Source organism: Martes martes (genome assembly GCF_963455335.1).
Source record: "Martes martes genome assembly, chromosome: 3".
Lineage (NCBI taxonomy): Eukaryota > Metazoa > Chordata > Mammalia > Carnivora > Mustelidae > Martes > Martes martes.
Window position 1 is genome coordinate 188789572 of NC_137890.1, and position 16702 is coordinate 188806273.

Sequence of the window (16702 nt, forward strand, 5' to 3'; positions counted from 1 at the left end):
TTAAGTGCAAAGTCCCTAGAATATACTAGGTGACCAATACATGTATTACTACTGTATATTCAAACACTACAAAGGTTGCTCAGCCTCTTGAGATGTTAGGCCCCCTCCTCTCTCCTGGCTACCCTCCGCACAGTTCTTGCTTCCCTCCTTCTTCAGCACAGATCCTATGGTCCGTTACCTCGATGATTCTCTTGCCAAAACCACCAACATCCTTGCCTTCTTGTCTTTTTCCCCCATTCTCCTGACAAAATAAAACACTCTCTCAACCAGTTATCTACGTTTCCTGGTTCTACTTGTGGCTTTCTAATGACCGCTGGAAAAATGACGTAGTAATGCAAATTTCCACCATGATAAATCTGTCATCTCTGGTATTAGGTTTGCATTAACCTTGGGCCACTTAAAATGTTATTTTCTATTTTGCTAGGCATTCTGTTTATCCATTTTCTGCAGCAATTAAAAAAAAATCCCTATTATTTTGTTACAGTATTCCATCTCCCTTTCAGAATATCACTTAGGGAGTGCCTGCATGGCTCAGTGGGTTACCTTCAGCTCAGGTCATGGTCTCAGGGTCCTGGGATCGAGCCCCGCATCGGGCTCTCTGCTCAACGGGGAGCCTGCTTCCCCCCCTCTCTCTCTGCCTGCCTCTCTGCCTACCTGTGATCTCTCTCTCTGTCAAATAAATAAATACAATCTTAAAAAAAAAAAAAAGAATATGACTTAGCTTAGAGAGTTCTCCTCTTCACTTCCTGCCATCCCACCTTAAAATGACACAAATTCATATCTCTATATTTCTCCTTACATTCTACCTCTACTCAAACAATCATTTTTTACTGCCGTTTAAGACAGGAGTGAATTCCATTTGCTAAAAGGACTCTGGCTCATCAGTAACCATTTGTTTTTCTCCAGTGTCTTCACGTTTTCCTCTCTCCTAGACTGTTCCCATTGGAAATTTACTTAAGTCCCTTTTGCCAACAAACCCCTCTCTTTACCTTACGCCAGACTACGTGTGCACTGTATCTCCTTCCTTCAGCGCTCAATCTCTCCCTTTTCTCCACTTCTTCACTTTCCATTCATTCCTAAACTTCCGAAGTTTCACTTTTGCCGCACCCACTTCAATGAATCCACACCTACTAATGGTATATGTTGTTGAATACAGTAGACGCATCTTCGTTTGTGTCATATTTACCTTGTGTTAGCATTTGTTAATATTTTTCACTCCCCCTTCTAAAAAAAATTCTTTTCTCTTGGATTCCATAATCCCTGGTTCCCTTGACTTTCCTCCAGTGGCTCCCAATGTCCTAGTCTGTGTCCTTTCTCCTAATACTGGCATCATTTTCCTCTCTGATAGCCTTTACCAGTACAAATAAAACCCAAACTTCTCTAAGCATATTTACAAGCTCTGCTCTTTCTCACTCTCTCTTCCTGCCTCTCTTTGTCCCTGTCAAATCGTCGCCTCCTTCATGCTTCAATCGTGCTCACCGCACTGTTCTCCTTACCCTCCTGTTCCTGGTCCGTCCTTTCCCTCCGTTTGCAGAACTTCTCCTTTCTTCGTTGTCCTCACTATGTCTTACTGGTTTTTCATTCTGAGTTTCCTGACATCTCCAGCGTGAGTCCGGTTCCTTGCTTTGTCTGCTGGCTGCTGTGCTTACTCATGACTGGCACTCACCCTGCTGCACTGGAATTGTCTGTCACTTGCTAATCGCCACGCCTCTGTCTGGGTGGGCAGGAGTGACCTTATTCTCATTGTGACCCAAGTTCCCAGCAAAGTGACTGAAAGGTGTTCAATACATCATTGAGGGTGAACTGGTTAACCATAATTCTTAATCATATCTGACTAAACCAAACGAAGTTCCTGTTTTGTGCGTGTGAAATTTTAAGTCTTCCTATCACTGTTGACAAGGGGGTTTTTACTTGATCTACCTTCTAATATGTAATATAGCTTTGATAAATTTTCATCTATCATCCTGGCTAGGTAGGCAATCTTTCTTTGTCAATAAAATAAAATAAAATAAAATAAAATATGTATCCTTTATCCTCCTTCTCCAAACTTCACTGTCTAGTGGGCACTCCTACCATTTTAGCAGCCCATAAAGAAAGCATCTTTTACTCTGTCCTATCTTCTCTAAAATCTTGCTATTATTTTTCTCTACAAAATCTTCAAATGCTGGTTCTTTTCTACTTTGAATTTCTGCTCTTGCCATCTCTCATCTGAAATATTGCAAGTCTCTCTTCTAATCACATGTCTCTAATGTCTCTGGAGATGTACCACTGCTGTCAATCTTCAGTATCAGCATCTGAGTTTTCTTATTGACCCAGACCCTCTCTCCACACTCAGACTTTTTTTTTTTTTTTTTGAATAGGTTTTGTTAATGACCTGCATTTTGAGAACTTGCTTACTACACTCTCAGGAAGAACTGGATCATACGTGAATTGACTTTTTTTTATGAGGTCATTTGCTGTAGATAAAGTAGATAGTAAAACCTCAAAAAATCTAGGATTGTCGTTTGACTGGAAAATGAAAGGAAAGTTTCCCAATTTGTCTTGGCCCATAATTTATCATAATAAATGCTTCAGAGATGAATGCTTTTAACATTCCTTCAAATTTTCTGGAACTTTTAAATATGCATCCACTTTACCATTCTCAAATTTATGTACTGTGAATATTTATTAAGAATAATTCACAAAACACTGCTAAGGAGTGATAAATTTAATAATATATCTTGTTGTAAGACACCCTTTTGAAATTTACAGAACTTCAATAAGCCTTTTAAATATACTTTCAAATGTTTTTTTGATTTAATAGTTAGCAAGATAATAGTTGAGATCCCCTCTACACCCACAGTAATAGATCTTGTGACTGTTGGGTAAGTTTGATTGTACATTATATATTTTGCTATCAGGAGGTTAGTTATAACTATGAAAGCTAATGTGGGGGATTATGTAGATTCATACTAAAAAAGAAGGAAAAAATGTCTCAGAAGAATGTTCTCTATTGAAGGAAAACCATGAATCATTCTTTCCCAGAATTGTGTTGTCTATTTGTGGCAATCATTACACTGATGGAATTCTGTTTCAATACCATTTCTCTTGCCAGTTAAGAAAAAAATTCTCAAGAAAATGACACAAGGTGTCCCTTGTAATGTAGGTAGAGTATTTAGAGAGAAAAACCTCCCATACAACTCAGTCCCATCTGTTCAGGCTAAAATTGAATGCTGTGGCTTAATAATCTCTTCTCATAAAGAAGTAAACATGTGTGAACTTTACCATCAGACCTTGCCTCATTAGCTGTAATTGAATAAATCTTACCATTGTTGACATACTAAGTTGGAGGGCAGCTATAATGAAAATCTCAATTCTGTGTCCTAGCAATTTTACAGTGAATTTTAACATGAATCTTAGAATTGCTGCTTAGAATTGCGCTGAGTGATATATTGGTTAAATCTCAGAAAGATAACATATTTATGGTGAAAACTTGGAAGAAATGAAAAGCTCAAAGAGAAAAAAAAACTACCTGTAATATTACCTATAATCTTACCACCTAAGGCTAACTAGTTATTTTTCAAAAATTTCCTTCTAGGATTTTTCATATGTACTTATTGTATAATAAGAATAGATTATCGGGGCACCTGGGTACCTCAGTTGGTTAAGTGACAGATTCTTGGACGACCTTAGCTTCTCTTCTTTTTCCTGCCCCTCTGCTCCTCCACCATCCCTCGAGTGACGGTGTTTGTGCAAGTGCACGCTACCTCTCAGAATGAATGAATGAATGAATGAGTGAGTGAATAAATAAATAAATAAAATCTGAAAAAAAAAAAAAAGAATAGCTTGTCATTATACTTACAGTCAGGAAGAAAAGCCACTTATCTCATTTTCCCAAATTAAATTTTGCTTTCTCCTAGCTAGAATTGATAGGAAATCTAATCTCCTTCAGTTGTCCAAAGTTTTTTTATTTGACATTTTTTTCATGACCACTTAACTTTTCTCATACTGGTTATGTTTGCTCTATCTAGGACTTTTCGGTTGCCATCCGTCTTTTCTCTGTGTTCTTTGATATTCCTAGTGATACCAAGCCACCCTGTTGCCAGGGTTATTTTAAAGTCTAACATTTGGCTTAAAATACTGTTCAAAAAAGCAGCCCAGTGCTTTTGGGTTATGATTTGTGATAATAGACTTCAATTTAAAAGGTTAAGAAAACAACTTGTATTAAAACTATGACAATATTTAGTATTCTTGTTAAGAAAGCTAATTATAGGGGCACCTGAGTGGCTCAGTTGGTTAAGCATCTGCCTTTGGCTCAGGTCATGATCTCAGAGTCCTGGGTTCTAGCCTCACATTGGGCTCCCTGCTCAGCGGGGAGCCTGCCCCTCTTCCTCTGCCCCTCCCTCCCCCGACTTGTGCTCTCCTCCTCTCTATGTCAAATAAATAAATAAATAAAATTTTAAAAAAGCAAGCTAATTATAAACTGTGAAGCTCAAATCTTTCTTGTGACATTTTATGTTCATGTGTTTATCACACGCCTCCCTTTATCAGAACGTGGCCTTCCCATTTCTAATTCTTGCCTATGAATACAGGAGCAATTTTGGATAATTCTGGATGGAAGGGAGAGAAAAACATCTTAAATGTAAACAAATACAACAACTTTTATTTAATTCACTCAATTCTTCAGTAGAATTTAATTATGATCTAGATCTTATCCTTCATTTATTTAGTTTTTAGCGAGAGAGAGTGCTTGCACACAGGCGAGCAGTGCGGAGCTGGAGGGCGGAGGGGAGCAGAAGATCTCAAGCAGGCGTCGCGTCCAGCGTGGAGCCTTAGGTAGGGCTCGATCTCATTACCTTAAGAGCATGACCTGAGCTGAAATCAAGAGTCAGATGCTTAATCAACTGAGCCATCTAGATGCCCCTAATGTGTATTTTGTGGGGTGGTACATTTTTTTTTTTTTTTTTAAGTAGGTCCTATGCAGAGCTTGAACTCACGACCCTGAGATCAAGACCGGAGCTGAAATCAGGAATTAGACACTTAACTAACTGAGCCATCCAGGCAACCCCCCACCCCCAACCACCCGCCGCCTTTATCCATTTTTTAATTTACTCCCAAGTGTCTCCCTTTGGTTGTTCTGTGCCTGGTATCTTTTATTTCATCACATTGATTTTTGTAATCAGCCACAGTTGTGTTTTTTTTATTCTAATACTTTATAAGATTTGATTCTCTTGGTATTCTAAACATATATCATATGCTACTAATGTCTGTTTTTCCTCTCAATTTTTGATCTCTTATTTCTTTCTATTGTCTAATTGCATTGGGTAGTTTAGAGCAGTGTTAAGTATTAAAGGTGTAAGCAGTTATCAATTATATTAGGACATATTCTAAGGTTAAACCATCCCTATACAGATCTTCCTTGATTCATGATGTGGTTACCTCCTGATTAATTCATTTTAAGTGGAGAATATTGTGAAGTCAAAAATGCATTTATTACACCTAACTTACCGAATATCATGTGCTCAGAACATTTACATTGGTCAGAAGTTGGACATCTAACACAAAGCCCATTTTATAATAAAGTGTGGATATCTCATATAATTTATTGAATACTCTACCAAAAGTGAAAAACAGAGTGGTTGTATGAATACAAAAGGGTTATGGTGTGTCGGTTGTTAACCATCAGGACTGTGGGGCTGACTGAGAGCTCTAGCTTCCGGCTGCTGTCCAGGATCACGAGAGAGTGTTTTACTACACGCTGCTAGCCATGTAAAAGATCCAATTCAAAATTCAAAGTACAGTTTCTACTAAATGGGTCTCACTTTTGCACCATCATAAAGTTGAAAAACTGTAAGTCAAACCATCGTAAGTTGGGGGTTGTTCTTATTTTGCAGTTAACTCCACTTGTGGCCATGTGTCATTCTCCTGATGGATTTCTTGATCCCCTTTGCCCAAAGTCCAGATTTTTGCAACATATTTAAAATAAGGGCCTTGTTTTTATCGTGACATCATGGTCAGATTTTGGTATCAATGTCATACTGACTTTGCAGAAAAGCATTTGGTAGATGTGATTTTTAATTGTATGTGTCAACTTTGGTAGACTATGATGCCTAGTTGTTTGGCCAAACACTAGATTAGATGTTGCTGTGAAGGTATTTTGTAGATGTAACTAACATTTACAGTCAGTTGAGTGTCAGGAGAGTGCTAGCGGTGATAGGCTTTATCCAATCGGTTGAAGGCCTTAAGAACAAAATCTGAGGTTTCTAGGAAAGGAAGGAATTCTGTTTCAAAACTCTAACATCAACTCTTGCCTGAGCTTCCAACCTTCTGGCCTGCCCTATGTGTTCAAACTTTCTGCCTTCTCACCATTTTTTTGAGCCATGGGTTTCAGTTTGTTTTCTTTATATGAGTAACCTCAAATAATACAGTAGCTTTCTTTCCTCCCGCCCCCCCCCCCAATAACAGGCAAGGGAAAAAAAAAGGTAAGATGATAGACACTGAAGATAGAATCTATTACATTTTCTGAATACATAATCATATCAATCATATCACTTGTGAATAGGGCCAGTTGTGTCTCTTCTTTCTCATTCATCATGTCTCACTGCTGTTACTGTTCTTGTATTATTATACTAATTAAATTGCTAATATAATGTTGAAAAAGACTGGACATAGGTGTCTCCGTTTTGTTTCCTATCTCAAAGAGACATAATGTTTTGCTTTAGAACTTTTTGTTATTGTGGTTAGTATGGGATATATAGCAAACAATTAAAAAACTATTGTATAATTTATGGATGGAATTTTAAAATGTCATGATTTAGTAAGTTCAGCACATGAAGAGCTTCTTTCATTTGATTTTATGTGTATTTGTAAGAACATAGTTTTTTTTTTAATTTTTTTAAAATTTATTTATTTATTTGACATAGAGCACAAGTAGGCAGAGAGGCAGGCAGAGAGAAAGGAGGAAGCAGGCTCCCCGCTGAGCAGATGGCCCAATGCAGGCTCGATCCCAGGACCCTGAGACCATGACCTGAGCCGAAGGCAGAGGCTTAACCCACTGAGCCACCCAGGCGCCCCAAACATATTGTTCATCTATGGAAGTTGTTAAATCAGATATTGAAATAACATGAACATAGGAATAGTCATTCCTATTATTCTGTCATTAAATGTTACAACAAAATTTTCAAAAAATAATTAAGCAGATTCAATAGCCTTGCTTCAGTGAAAATGGTCAGTAACATATCCTACTGAGAGCAAAATTCTTACCATATTGTTAGGAAATTCTAAAAACACATAAAATTATTTTAAAATGATGTTATTTAATCTAACTAATTTAAAAATGTGTATTTTTGTGTTTTTGATCTATAATACAATATGTTAGTGTGTGGATATAATTAACCAAGAAGTAAATACAAATATATATTGAAGGAATGCTGTCAGAAACAAAGTTTTACTGATAGTTGTTGAGATCATGGCATTCTTTGCAATTATAGTACATCTGACAGAACTTTTAATGCTACCATTATGCTTGAGCTCAAACTTTTTGGTAAAATTTTTAGTGAAAAAATTTTTAGTGAAAAAATTGTAGTGAGGTTAGGCACTTTTTTCTTAAGGGCAGGATGGTGGGGAAAACCAGAGTAATTCTAAAGAGTGAGCATGATAGATAGGAGGCATGGGTAATATAGATCAAAATAGCATTCAGGTTTTAAACTCAGGATCTACACTGGCCATATACATAAGACTCAAAGAAAATATCAAGAGAGTGAACCAAGACTGTTCATCTTGTGATTTGGAGAAAATAAAGGTTGGTGGTTGAACCCTTGAGGAGAAAAAAGGTTCTCTGAAGGGGTTCACTCTTAGACACTTTCTCAGGCTCAGAGGGGTAGGAAGTGATTGGCATACACCACTATAGACAGTCTACCTCTGAGGAAGGTTTGGGAGATAACAGGCCACCATTCTTCTACTAAAAATGTGCTGAGACTTTGAGACATCCAAACAAAGATGTCTAGTTGAGTATATGGGCCAGGATTTTGGAGGACATTTGGAATAGGAGATATTTATTGCTGGTTCTGGCATTTTAGAAGATAGTAGAGTCTAAGGAAAGCCTGTAGATGAGGTCTCCTTGGGAAATCGTGTAAAGTGAGAGAAGAGTCTCAAATGTAATTTTGAATTTGGAGTTCAGGTAGCAGATGAAGATGTGATTATGGGGACGAAGGCGAAATAGCTAGAAAGGAGAGAAGACAAGAGTGAAGTGACATGTATGCAGGCAAAGCAATGATTAGGAAGGAAGAAGGGGTGCCACATGCTAATGAACAGCCCAATAAGATGAACACTAAAATATGCCTGGTGGAGGGAGTGGTGTGGAGGTCAGTGGTGGAATAATGGAGGCACAGAGCAGATTGGTGTGGGCTGAGCAGTGAGTGGACGCTTAGGAAAAAGAGACAGCCAGTACTCTTTTAGAGAAAAGCGTTCTGAGTAAAAAAGTAAGAAATGGGTGGTAGCCTAAAATGGAAAGGATTTGTTAGAGAATCTATGTTGTCCATAAGGAACCACCTCAGCTATTAACAGTTTAGTTACAGAGTTGTGAAAGCTGATTATAAAAAGTATTGGCCTGGTTTATGATTTGGGCATTACTGACATATAATTGGGTGTGTGTGTGTGTGTGTGTGTGTGTGTGTGTGTGTGTGGCCTGATTGCTCTGAAGGAAATCATTCTATATTCCTTATAAATTTCTGGTAATACTCAGGTCAATGCATAACAAGTGACCCATAACACAGTGCAGTTGTTCTCCCTAAAAGGCTAAAAATCCTTATTTATACCTTATTTTGGAAAAAGAATTAAGACTCTACAGAGACTGAGTGCTTTCTTTATTCATGTACCAGGGAGGGTATTTATTGTGATTTTCTAGCATCTAGGAAGATCCTCATTTTCCAACCTGTTCTCTTGGCATCTGGAGAAACAAACCAAGAGAACTATGTGCCTCCATTCTGTACTTCCCCTAAGGATTAAAGCTGCCGTTTATGGTTATTACTTGGCACCCAGCTTCCTATTCAGGGTGGAGGAGATCTTTGGGTTGAGTAACCCTAAGTGGTTATAGTTATAATGGTTTAGTAGCAGCAGGAATAGTGAACAAGTCGCTGAAATGCTGTAAGAATTCTTTGGGAGAGACGTGGGCAGTCAGCCAACCAGAAACATTACAGTCATACGGCAACAGGATGAAGTTGATAGTGGGAGAAAATTCAGATTATTTTCTTTCCATTTTGATCCTGGGAAAGCTGGAAGGCTTATTTCAGAGAATTAATGCAGCTTTTTTTCTTCGCACAATCTGTTGGTACCCTCAGGTTGGTAATCTGGAGAAATAACTGTTGAATTATTAAGTCCCCCAAAGAGAGATAGACTTCATTTAACAATTGCTGTGAGATCATGCATAACTAGTTCCAACCCACATAGGCCCCTATTTTCTCTGGGTTATAGAAGGAAAAAGGATCATAAATTGGAATCAAGTTTATCTATTAGAAACTAGAAAGTTGACCTGAAGTTGAGAAAGAGACAAAAAAAAAAAAAAAAAGAGAAAAGGATGAAGTTATACTGGGAAGAACAAAATGTTAAATATTATAAAGTATTTCAAATGACTCAAATGGGTTGTAAAATTAATTCATTGGCCTTTACTACTTTAATAAAAGTAGGATTTTCCTCATAATAATGTCATTAGTTTGAAAGTATTGTTTTGAATCCCCTGAAAACTGTATTAAAATTCAATCCAATTGTATTCGGGATCTTTTCAGTGTCTAAGGAGACTTCATTTCTTCATTTGCAGATTGCATCATTGTCCCAAATAAAATGGATGAATCACAAAAAGATACCAATAATCAGAGTAAAAGATTGTGACTTTTTTTCACTGAAGGGAGAATAGAACTTAGGTTGTGCAATAGAGCAAGAAGGGAGAGAGAACGTGGCATAGAGCTCTGTGAGTTCTCAGGTCTGCCCAGGTTACACATGGCAGCAGTTGGTGACATGATACCAGTGCATGGAGTGGGGATTCTACCAGGGAAGTTGTCCCAGCACTTTCAAAGGGGAATATACCATTCTCTAGAGTCCCGCTGTGCAACTGGGCCACGTGACTGTTGCAGGGATCTGGTTCTGTGCCTACCACCTTATAATTTGCAAAAAATTGTTGACACAATTCCAGTATCTACTGCAGGATAGGGTCAAGATGTTGTGTCCCAGCAGCCTCTCTCTCTAGCTTCAGAAGTAAGGTATCTCTGAGCTTATTTTTTCCAAAAAGAAAGAAAGAAAAAAAAAATGACCAGGAAGTAATATCACATAACTAAAAATATATTACTGCATGCCCCTGTCTACCATTAGTACACTGGAGAGAATGAATAAATATTTCCTATATTTTTGTGTGTATTCCCTAGTTTTCAGATATTTGAAAATTAATATTATTGATAGAATATTTCATTTTTAATTTATATAATTGACACCATGTATATGTGGTTAAAGGCGAGAAGGAAAAACAATTGTTTTCTTTAAATGCTCCTAAGAGCCCCAAAACATTGGAGGCAGCAGAGCTTGGGCTCTAGAGCCACACGGACTGGCTGCCTCTTTTTTTTCAAGATGAAGAGATTGGAAAGCCTCCAGTTTTATTTTTCTGACTCCCTTGTAGCTAGGACTCTGGATTTAAATTATTTTCTGGAAAATGAATATGCTTATGAGAGATGGTAAAGGAAGAAGGGAGGTAGACGCCGACTTCCTGTTGCTGTTGCAACCAGCAAACAAAATCTAGAAATGCTAACGTTCATAAGCAGTTGGCAAGAGTTCCATTTTATATCTTTTTCCAAAGTAATCCATTTATACCAGGCTTTAATATGTATTTGCGTAGAATTAATTCCTGAGTCTTCTCTCTTTTTGAAATTGCGGTTTTCAGAGGGTCTGATAGAAAAGGTGGTGCTGTTTTCTTAGTGGGAGTGTTGAGGGTTCTCAGTTTGCTTTACTGTTTTATTGCCATTGGATAGTTTCTGTCCCTTTAAGTTTTTGAGGGAAGGCCTTGTAATCTTATTATTGTCGTCCTGCTATGCTACCTTATCCCCTTGGGTGCTAACTTTATGGGTGGTGTGGGTGTTGCGGAAAATAATCCACACAGTAGGCCATCGCATTCCTTGGCTCCCTGGTCAGTTCGCCAGAACCATCAAACCTAGAGAATGGACTCTGCCACCTCACAGTCCTTTTTATCCACCCCAATCAGTAATAGACAACGGGTGAAGCAACATTTGTAGGTACAGATTTATCTACATTGATAACATTGAGACATAAACAGAGAGCTGGGATACTCACGAATTCACATTTAATCAGGGTTTATAAAATCCTTTGGTGTTCACACATCTGTCCCATTTAGATAGCATCTTTGTCCAGGGTCCAAAATCCTCCTTAGCCACTCTCCAGACTTCCCTCCAAGCCAGTTAGAGCATGGATTTCACTAACTACTTACTAATTACTGTTTACTTCCTTTGCTTGTTGCTTTTCACATGTAATATGATTATTAGAAAGCTGGAGTGAGCATGGGATTGGGGGAATAAATCGTAGCCAGGAATGGCGCCACTTAAATTCTGTCTCAGCCAGGACCTTTTCTCCATTTGACTGAAACTCCCCTGTGCTCTTGGCCTCCTCCACCCACAAAGTAACTATAACTTACAGACTCTGTGGTCTCTGTCACTTTATCTAATTTGATTCTTTTTTAAAAATTATATTTATTTGAGAAAGACAGAGCACATGAGTGTGAGGGAGGGGCAGAGGGAAAGGGGAAAGCAGCCTCCCTTACTGACCAGGGAGCCTGACATGGGGCTGAATCCTAGGACGCTGGGATCATGACCTGAGCTGAAGGCAGACACTTAACTGACTGAGCCACCCCTAATTTGATCTTCTTAATGTTTCCCCAGTTTACTAATTTAACATCCAGAATATTTTTCAATCCTTAGTCCCAATACATATATTTACTGTGTAGTGCATTTCTGGCTGATAAGTCTCCCATATTTTCCTTATGGCAAACACTTAGCGATATAAACTAATTCTTATCATTATTTAAAAGTATGAAAAAAAAGTATATGGAAGTAAAAATGATTCTTACTCCTTAATCAGTATGAATTAACATTTTCCTTACTGAATTCTTTTTATTACCTGTTTGAATTAGCATGTACTTAGTACGTAAAATTAGAATAGGTCCATAATAATGATTCACAGAATTGAAAAGGTTAAAAAAAAATCACGTCGCATTTTATAATTCAAAAGTGGATCACCGAGCAATCTGATAAAGTTACTTTTTTCCTATAAGAAGGACTACTGCAGAGGGAATTTTTGAATTACTAGAAGAAGCCTTATGAATAATGGCAAACAGGTGCTTCATGATACAGAGCAAAACCATGAAGCATGGTGGCCTTGAATATGAAATCCCCTTTCTGAACGTCCTATTTTTTTTTCAGTCAGCCCTGAGAATGGAGTAGCATTTAGACTTTTGTATGAAGAAATCAGATATTTCTTGAACTCAAGGACCTGACTAATCACTTGTGAATACTAAGAATCCTGTAAGAATAATAGAAATAAATTCTTGTGGAGGAGCAGAGAACATAGATCTAGGTGTGGGATTTTCAGAACAAAGACTGAAATATTTCATTATATTTAGGAAGAATTGTTGCTTGAAATCTCATATTAAGATGTGTTCATTCAGGTGCCAAGAGCAATACATTGATGGATTGCAGTACAAAGGAGAAAAAAGGAGAGGAAGGTGCAGTACTACATATGTTACTAAACTCATTTCACCTGTAAAGGGAAGAATATTGATTTCATTTATCTCACTTAGTTGGGAGTCTGACTTAAGAAAAATTCAAGTTCATTGACATCAACTCTAAAGATGACAGTATTGTATTGAGAGCAGAAAGGAAAGGGAGCAGGAAAATGATAAATGTAACTTGATTAAGAAAATTTAAAAACACTATTTTTCTTCATGAGAAGGCAGCAAAGGAGCCAGAGACTCTGGCTGCATCTTTAATCTATGGTGACCTCGATGGCATTTGTGATCTATGGGCTTTAAGTTCTGAGTCTGTGCATGTGTGCATGCGTGTGTGCGTGCATTTTTTTCAAGAACGGGGAGGATGCACAGGTCAACAGAAGTCCTGCATAAACTACTTTTGCGTGAATACCATTGTTTTGTATGTGTGTGTTTGTGTTTTGAAAATAACAAACTATCAAAATAATGCAATGAATGTATTTTGCTTTCACATTTTTTTCGAATAAAGTAATACGTTTTTTCACTTACTGAATTGTGCTCTTTTACTGTTTTTATGATGTGGTTTTTGTTTTGTTTTAATCATGGAAGGTTATCATCATTGTTGCCTCTAAGGACTAAAGCGTTTACTGTGATTCTTCAGTAATTCAATCTATATATTTAGCATATATTTACTGAGTGTCTTTTACTTGTCATTATTACATTAAATACTATGGGAGACGTAAAGATGAATCCAACCTAGAAGGTGTCTTTAAGGAGATTATGGGATATAATGTTCATCTAATACTTGTGAGACTGTGTTTTCAGGCAACAGTTTTTCCTCATTCTGGATGGTGGGCACTCTCTTCACTCTTTGGAAGGTGACGACTAGTGTCCTTGGTCTAGTGGGAGTTAGCCCCATGCAGAGTATGGGAGAGTGATCTGCTACTCAGGGGAAAGCAAGATCCACCCTTGAAAACAGAAAAGGTCATCTGAGACCTTTTGGATTCTTCATGGTGTAAAGGACTATCAGAATACTGTGCAATTTACTGGGAAGACATAGAATTCCCAAATAGAAAGCATTGTTTTGACCTCATCTGTCAGTCAGCATGCACACTGGCATGTGGTACCGGCTGAGCCTTACCATGGGAATGAGAGTTGTGGAGTCCGAAGAGTTGGTGCCTACAGGAGATTAAAAGCATTTGGGGAGGTGGCCCAGGGGCGGGGGGCAGATGGACAGGAGGGGGTTACCTGAAAAGCTGAATTTCAAGCAGTCAATTAAAAAATGAAGGTATTACTCATTACCTATTCCCTATAAATAATGAAAATATATGAAAAGACAAATTATTTTCAAGTAGTTTAAATGCTGTCAGTAGACTTTTAAGTTGACAAAGGTAAGGCAAGGGTAACATTTTATAATTTTATTTAAATTCTTCTGAACTATTCAGATATTTGTAAAAAGATAAAGGCAAACCTCCTGTAAGTGGTTAAGAATGTCTGGGTTCATTAAGTTACTATCTTCAGCGATTTTGTACAAAGTAATTAGTGCAGGCTGTGAGCAATGAGCTCCAAATGAAGGGGGTGTGAATGTCTGAAAGATCACGAAGGGAATAAATCTCAGCCCAGATTAAATGCGACCTGTAAGGATCTTTGTCCTTGTGTTTTGTGGTCGTAGGAACCAAGTAAAGAAAGGAAAGAAGCAACTACCCTTCATCAAATGGATAAAAAAGTCTGAAGTACTTTATAGCTAAATGGACACAATAAGACCACAGATAAATGCCTTACTTTAGGTAACTCCCCATCAGCAGAGTAATCAGGGAGAACAAATAAAATGGACGATTGAGGTGGCAAACTTTTCCACTTGGACACTTAGAGGTGAAGTGCAGGCACAAAGAACAGAGCTTAGAAGTGTCGGATTCCAATTAAAGATTTGGGGTGACTTTTCATTTTATACCTGATTAAAGGATTATCTGATCTAAATTAAGTAATGATAGATAACAATTGAAATGCATGAAAAGGAGAATATTTAATTCTAGTGTTTATTTATGGTTTTCCCTTTTGGTCTTTTTTTTTTTTTTCTTGAAATTACTATTTAACCAGTGTGAATTTTAGGATTTGATGATTGTCGATATTTTATATTTTTAGTAATCACTGACACCAGCTAAACCCCATGCTAAACCATATGAAACACATCACACCTAGGGAACTGGATAGCAGAAAACATTCCACCTTAATTTTACAAAAATGAGGGGAAGATAAAGTGAGTAGCTTCCAGGAAAACTAAGAGGTTGGACAAAATATGCAGTAGTCTTTTAACTGCAAAATTCAAAAGGCAGCTATGTATCCCAAATTTGTGGTTGTTTTCCCACAAGGGACACGGTGTCCCAGAACATCCTATGGAATAGGAACTCCCTTCATGCTGGTTAAACGAGATATTTGCTGCTTTACTTCAATGATAATCCATTTAATTGGACACATTGAGTTACCAAATGGTGACTAAGTGTTTAATTATCTCTTGTTTTAGCTGAGTTTATTTGTTCTCCTACTCAAGCCAAGAGAAATACACCAAATGTATTTAGTTAGCACAGTTAGATTCTCACTGCTTTCTTCAAGCACATTAATCCAGAAAACCCAGAAGACGTGTTATTAAAATGTGATGTAGTATGAGAATTTAAATTACCAAAGAATAGTAGGTATTCTAAGGTGATAAATGAAACACAAAGGTACATAAAGCTCCTTTTTCAACCGAGCTCAGTCTCTGTTCTCTCTCCTCTCATCCCTCATTCTGTACTTGAATGAGACTTCATGACATTTTCCTTGAGAACTAAAAAATTTCTCACAATTTGGTGTCACTGTCAAAATAGAAAATCTATTTTTTGAATACCCCAAGACTGTTTGTTACCAATCATATTTTCCTGCAACTGTGTCTTTTTTCCTTTTCCCCGAACCTCTCTATTCCCTGCGGCTCGCATATAAAGAACTGCATTTCATTTTTTACAATTTCCATTTTTTTTTTCAAATTGTGCTTGTTAAGAGTCTTATTGTAGATTATAGAACTAACTGCACAAAGAGTGGACAGAGCTTGCACACAAGAAGTGGCCAAGAGCCTGACAATTTTATTCCAAGAAAAGATAGCTCCGTCCGGTGGTGGTTTGATTATTTGCAGTTTAAGAGAAATACCTTCATGTCATTTTAAAAAAAGATTTTATTTATTTATTCAAGAGAGAATAAGAGAGAGAGAGAGGGAGAGAGCATGAGAGGGGGGAGAGTTAGAGGGAGAAGGAGAGACCCCGCTCAGTAGGGAGCCAGACATGGGGCTGGATCCCTGACCGCAGGGGAAGGCAGACGCTCAACGGACTGAGCGTTCCAGGCACCCCTCTTCCTCTCATTTTCAAACTAACTTTGGGAAAGGACATTTCTTTGGACGGCATTCTTGAGACTGTGTAAAAATATTTTTTAGTTTATAATTTTTCCTTCATTTTTTTTTTCTCTGCATACTTTTTCTTTTTGCTATGTGCACTTTTCCTATTTAAGAAACACTACTCCCGGGGCGCCTGGGTGCCTCAGTCGTTAAGCTTCTGCCTTCAGCTCGGGTCACGATCCCAGGGTCCTGGGATGGAGCCCCGCATCGGGCTCTCTGCTTAGCGGGGGGCCTGCTTCCCCCTCTCCCACTCCTCCTGCTTGTGTTCCCTCTCTCGCTGTGTCTCTCTCTGTCAAATAAATAAAATCTTAAAAAAAAATAAAGAAAGAAACACTACCCTCAGATCATAGCAAATGAGATTGGACTATTCCCTGACCTCCTGAGTAAAGAGTAGGAAGTAAGAATCAGAGGGAGATAAAACTGCAAGCAGATTTCTAAGATATTTACTTCTCAAAATAAACTAGAGTGCTATATGGACAACTTCCTGAAACTGTGTTCTCTTTCTCCATTATATAGTACAGGGCTATAGAGCATATATTACCTTATAC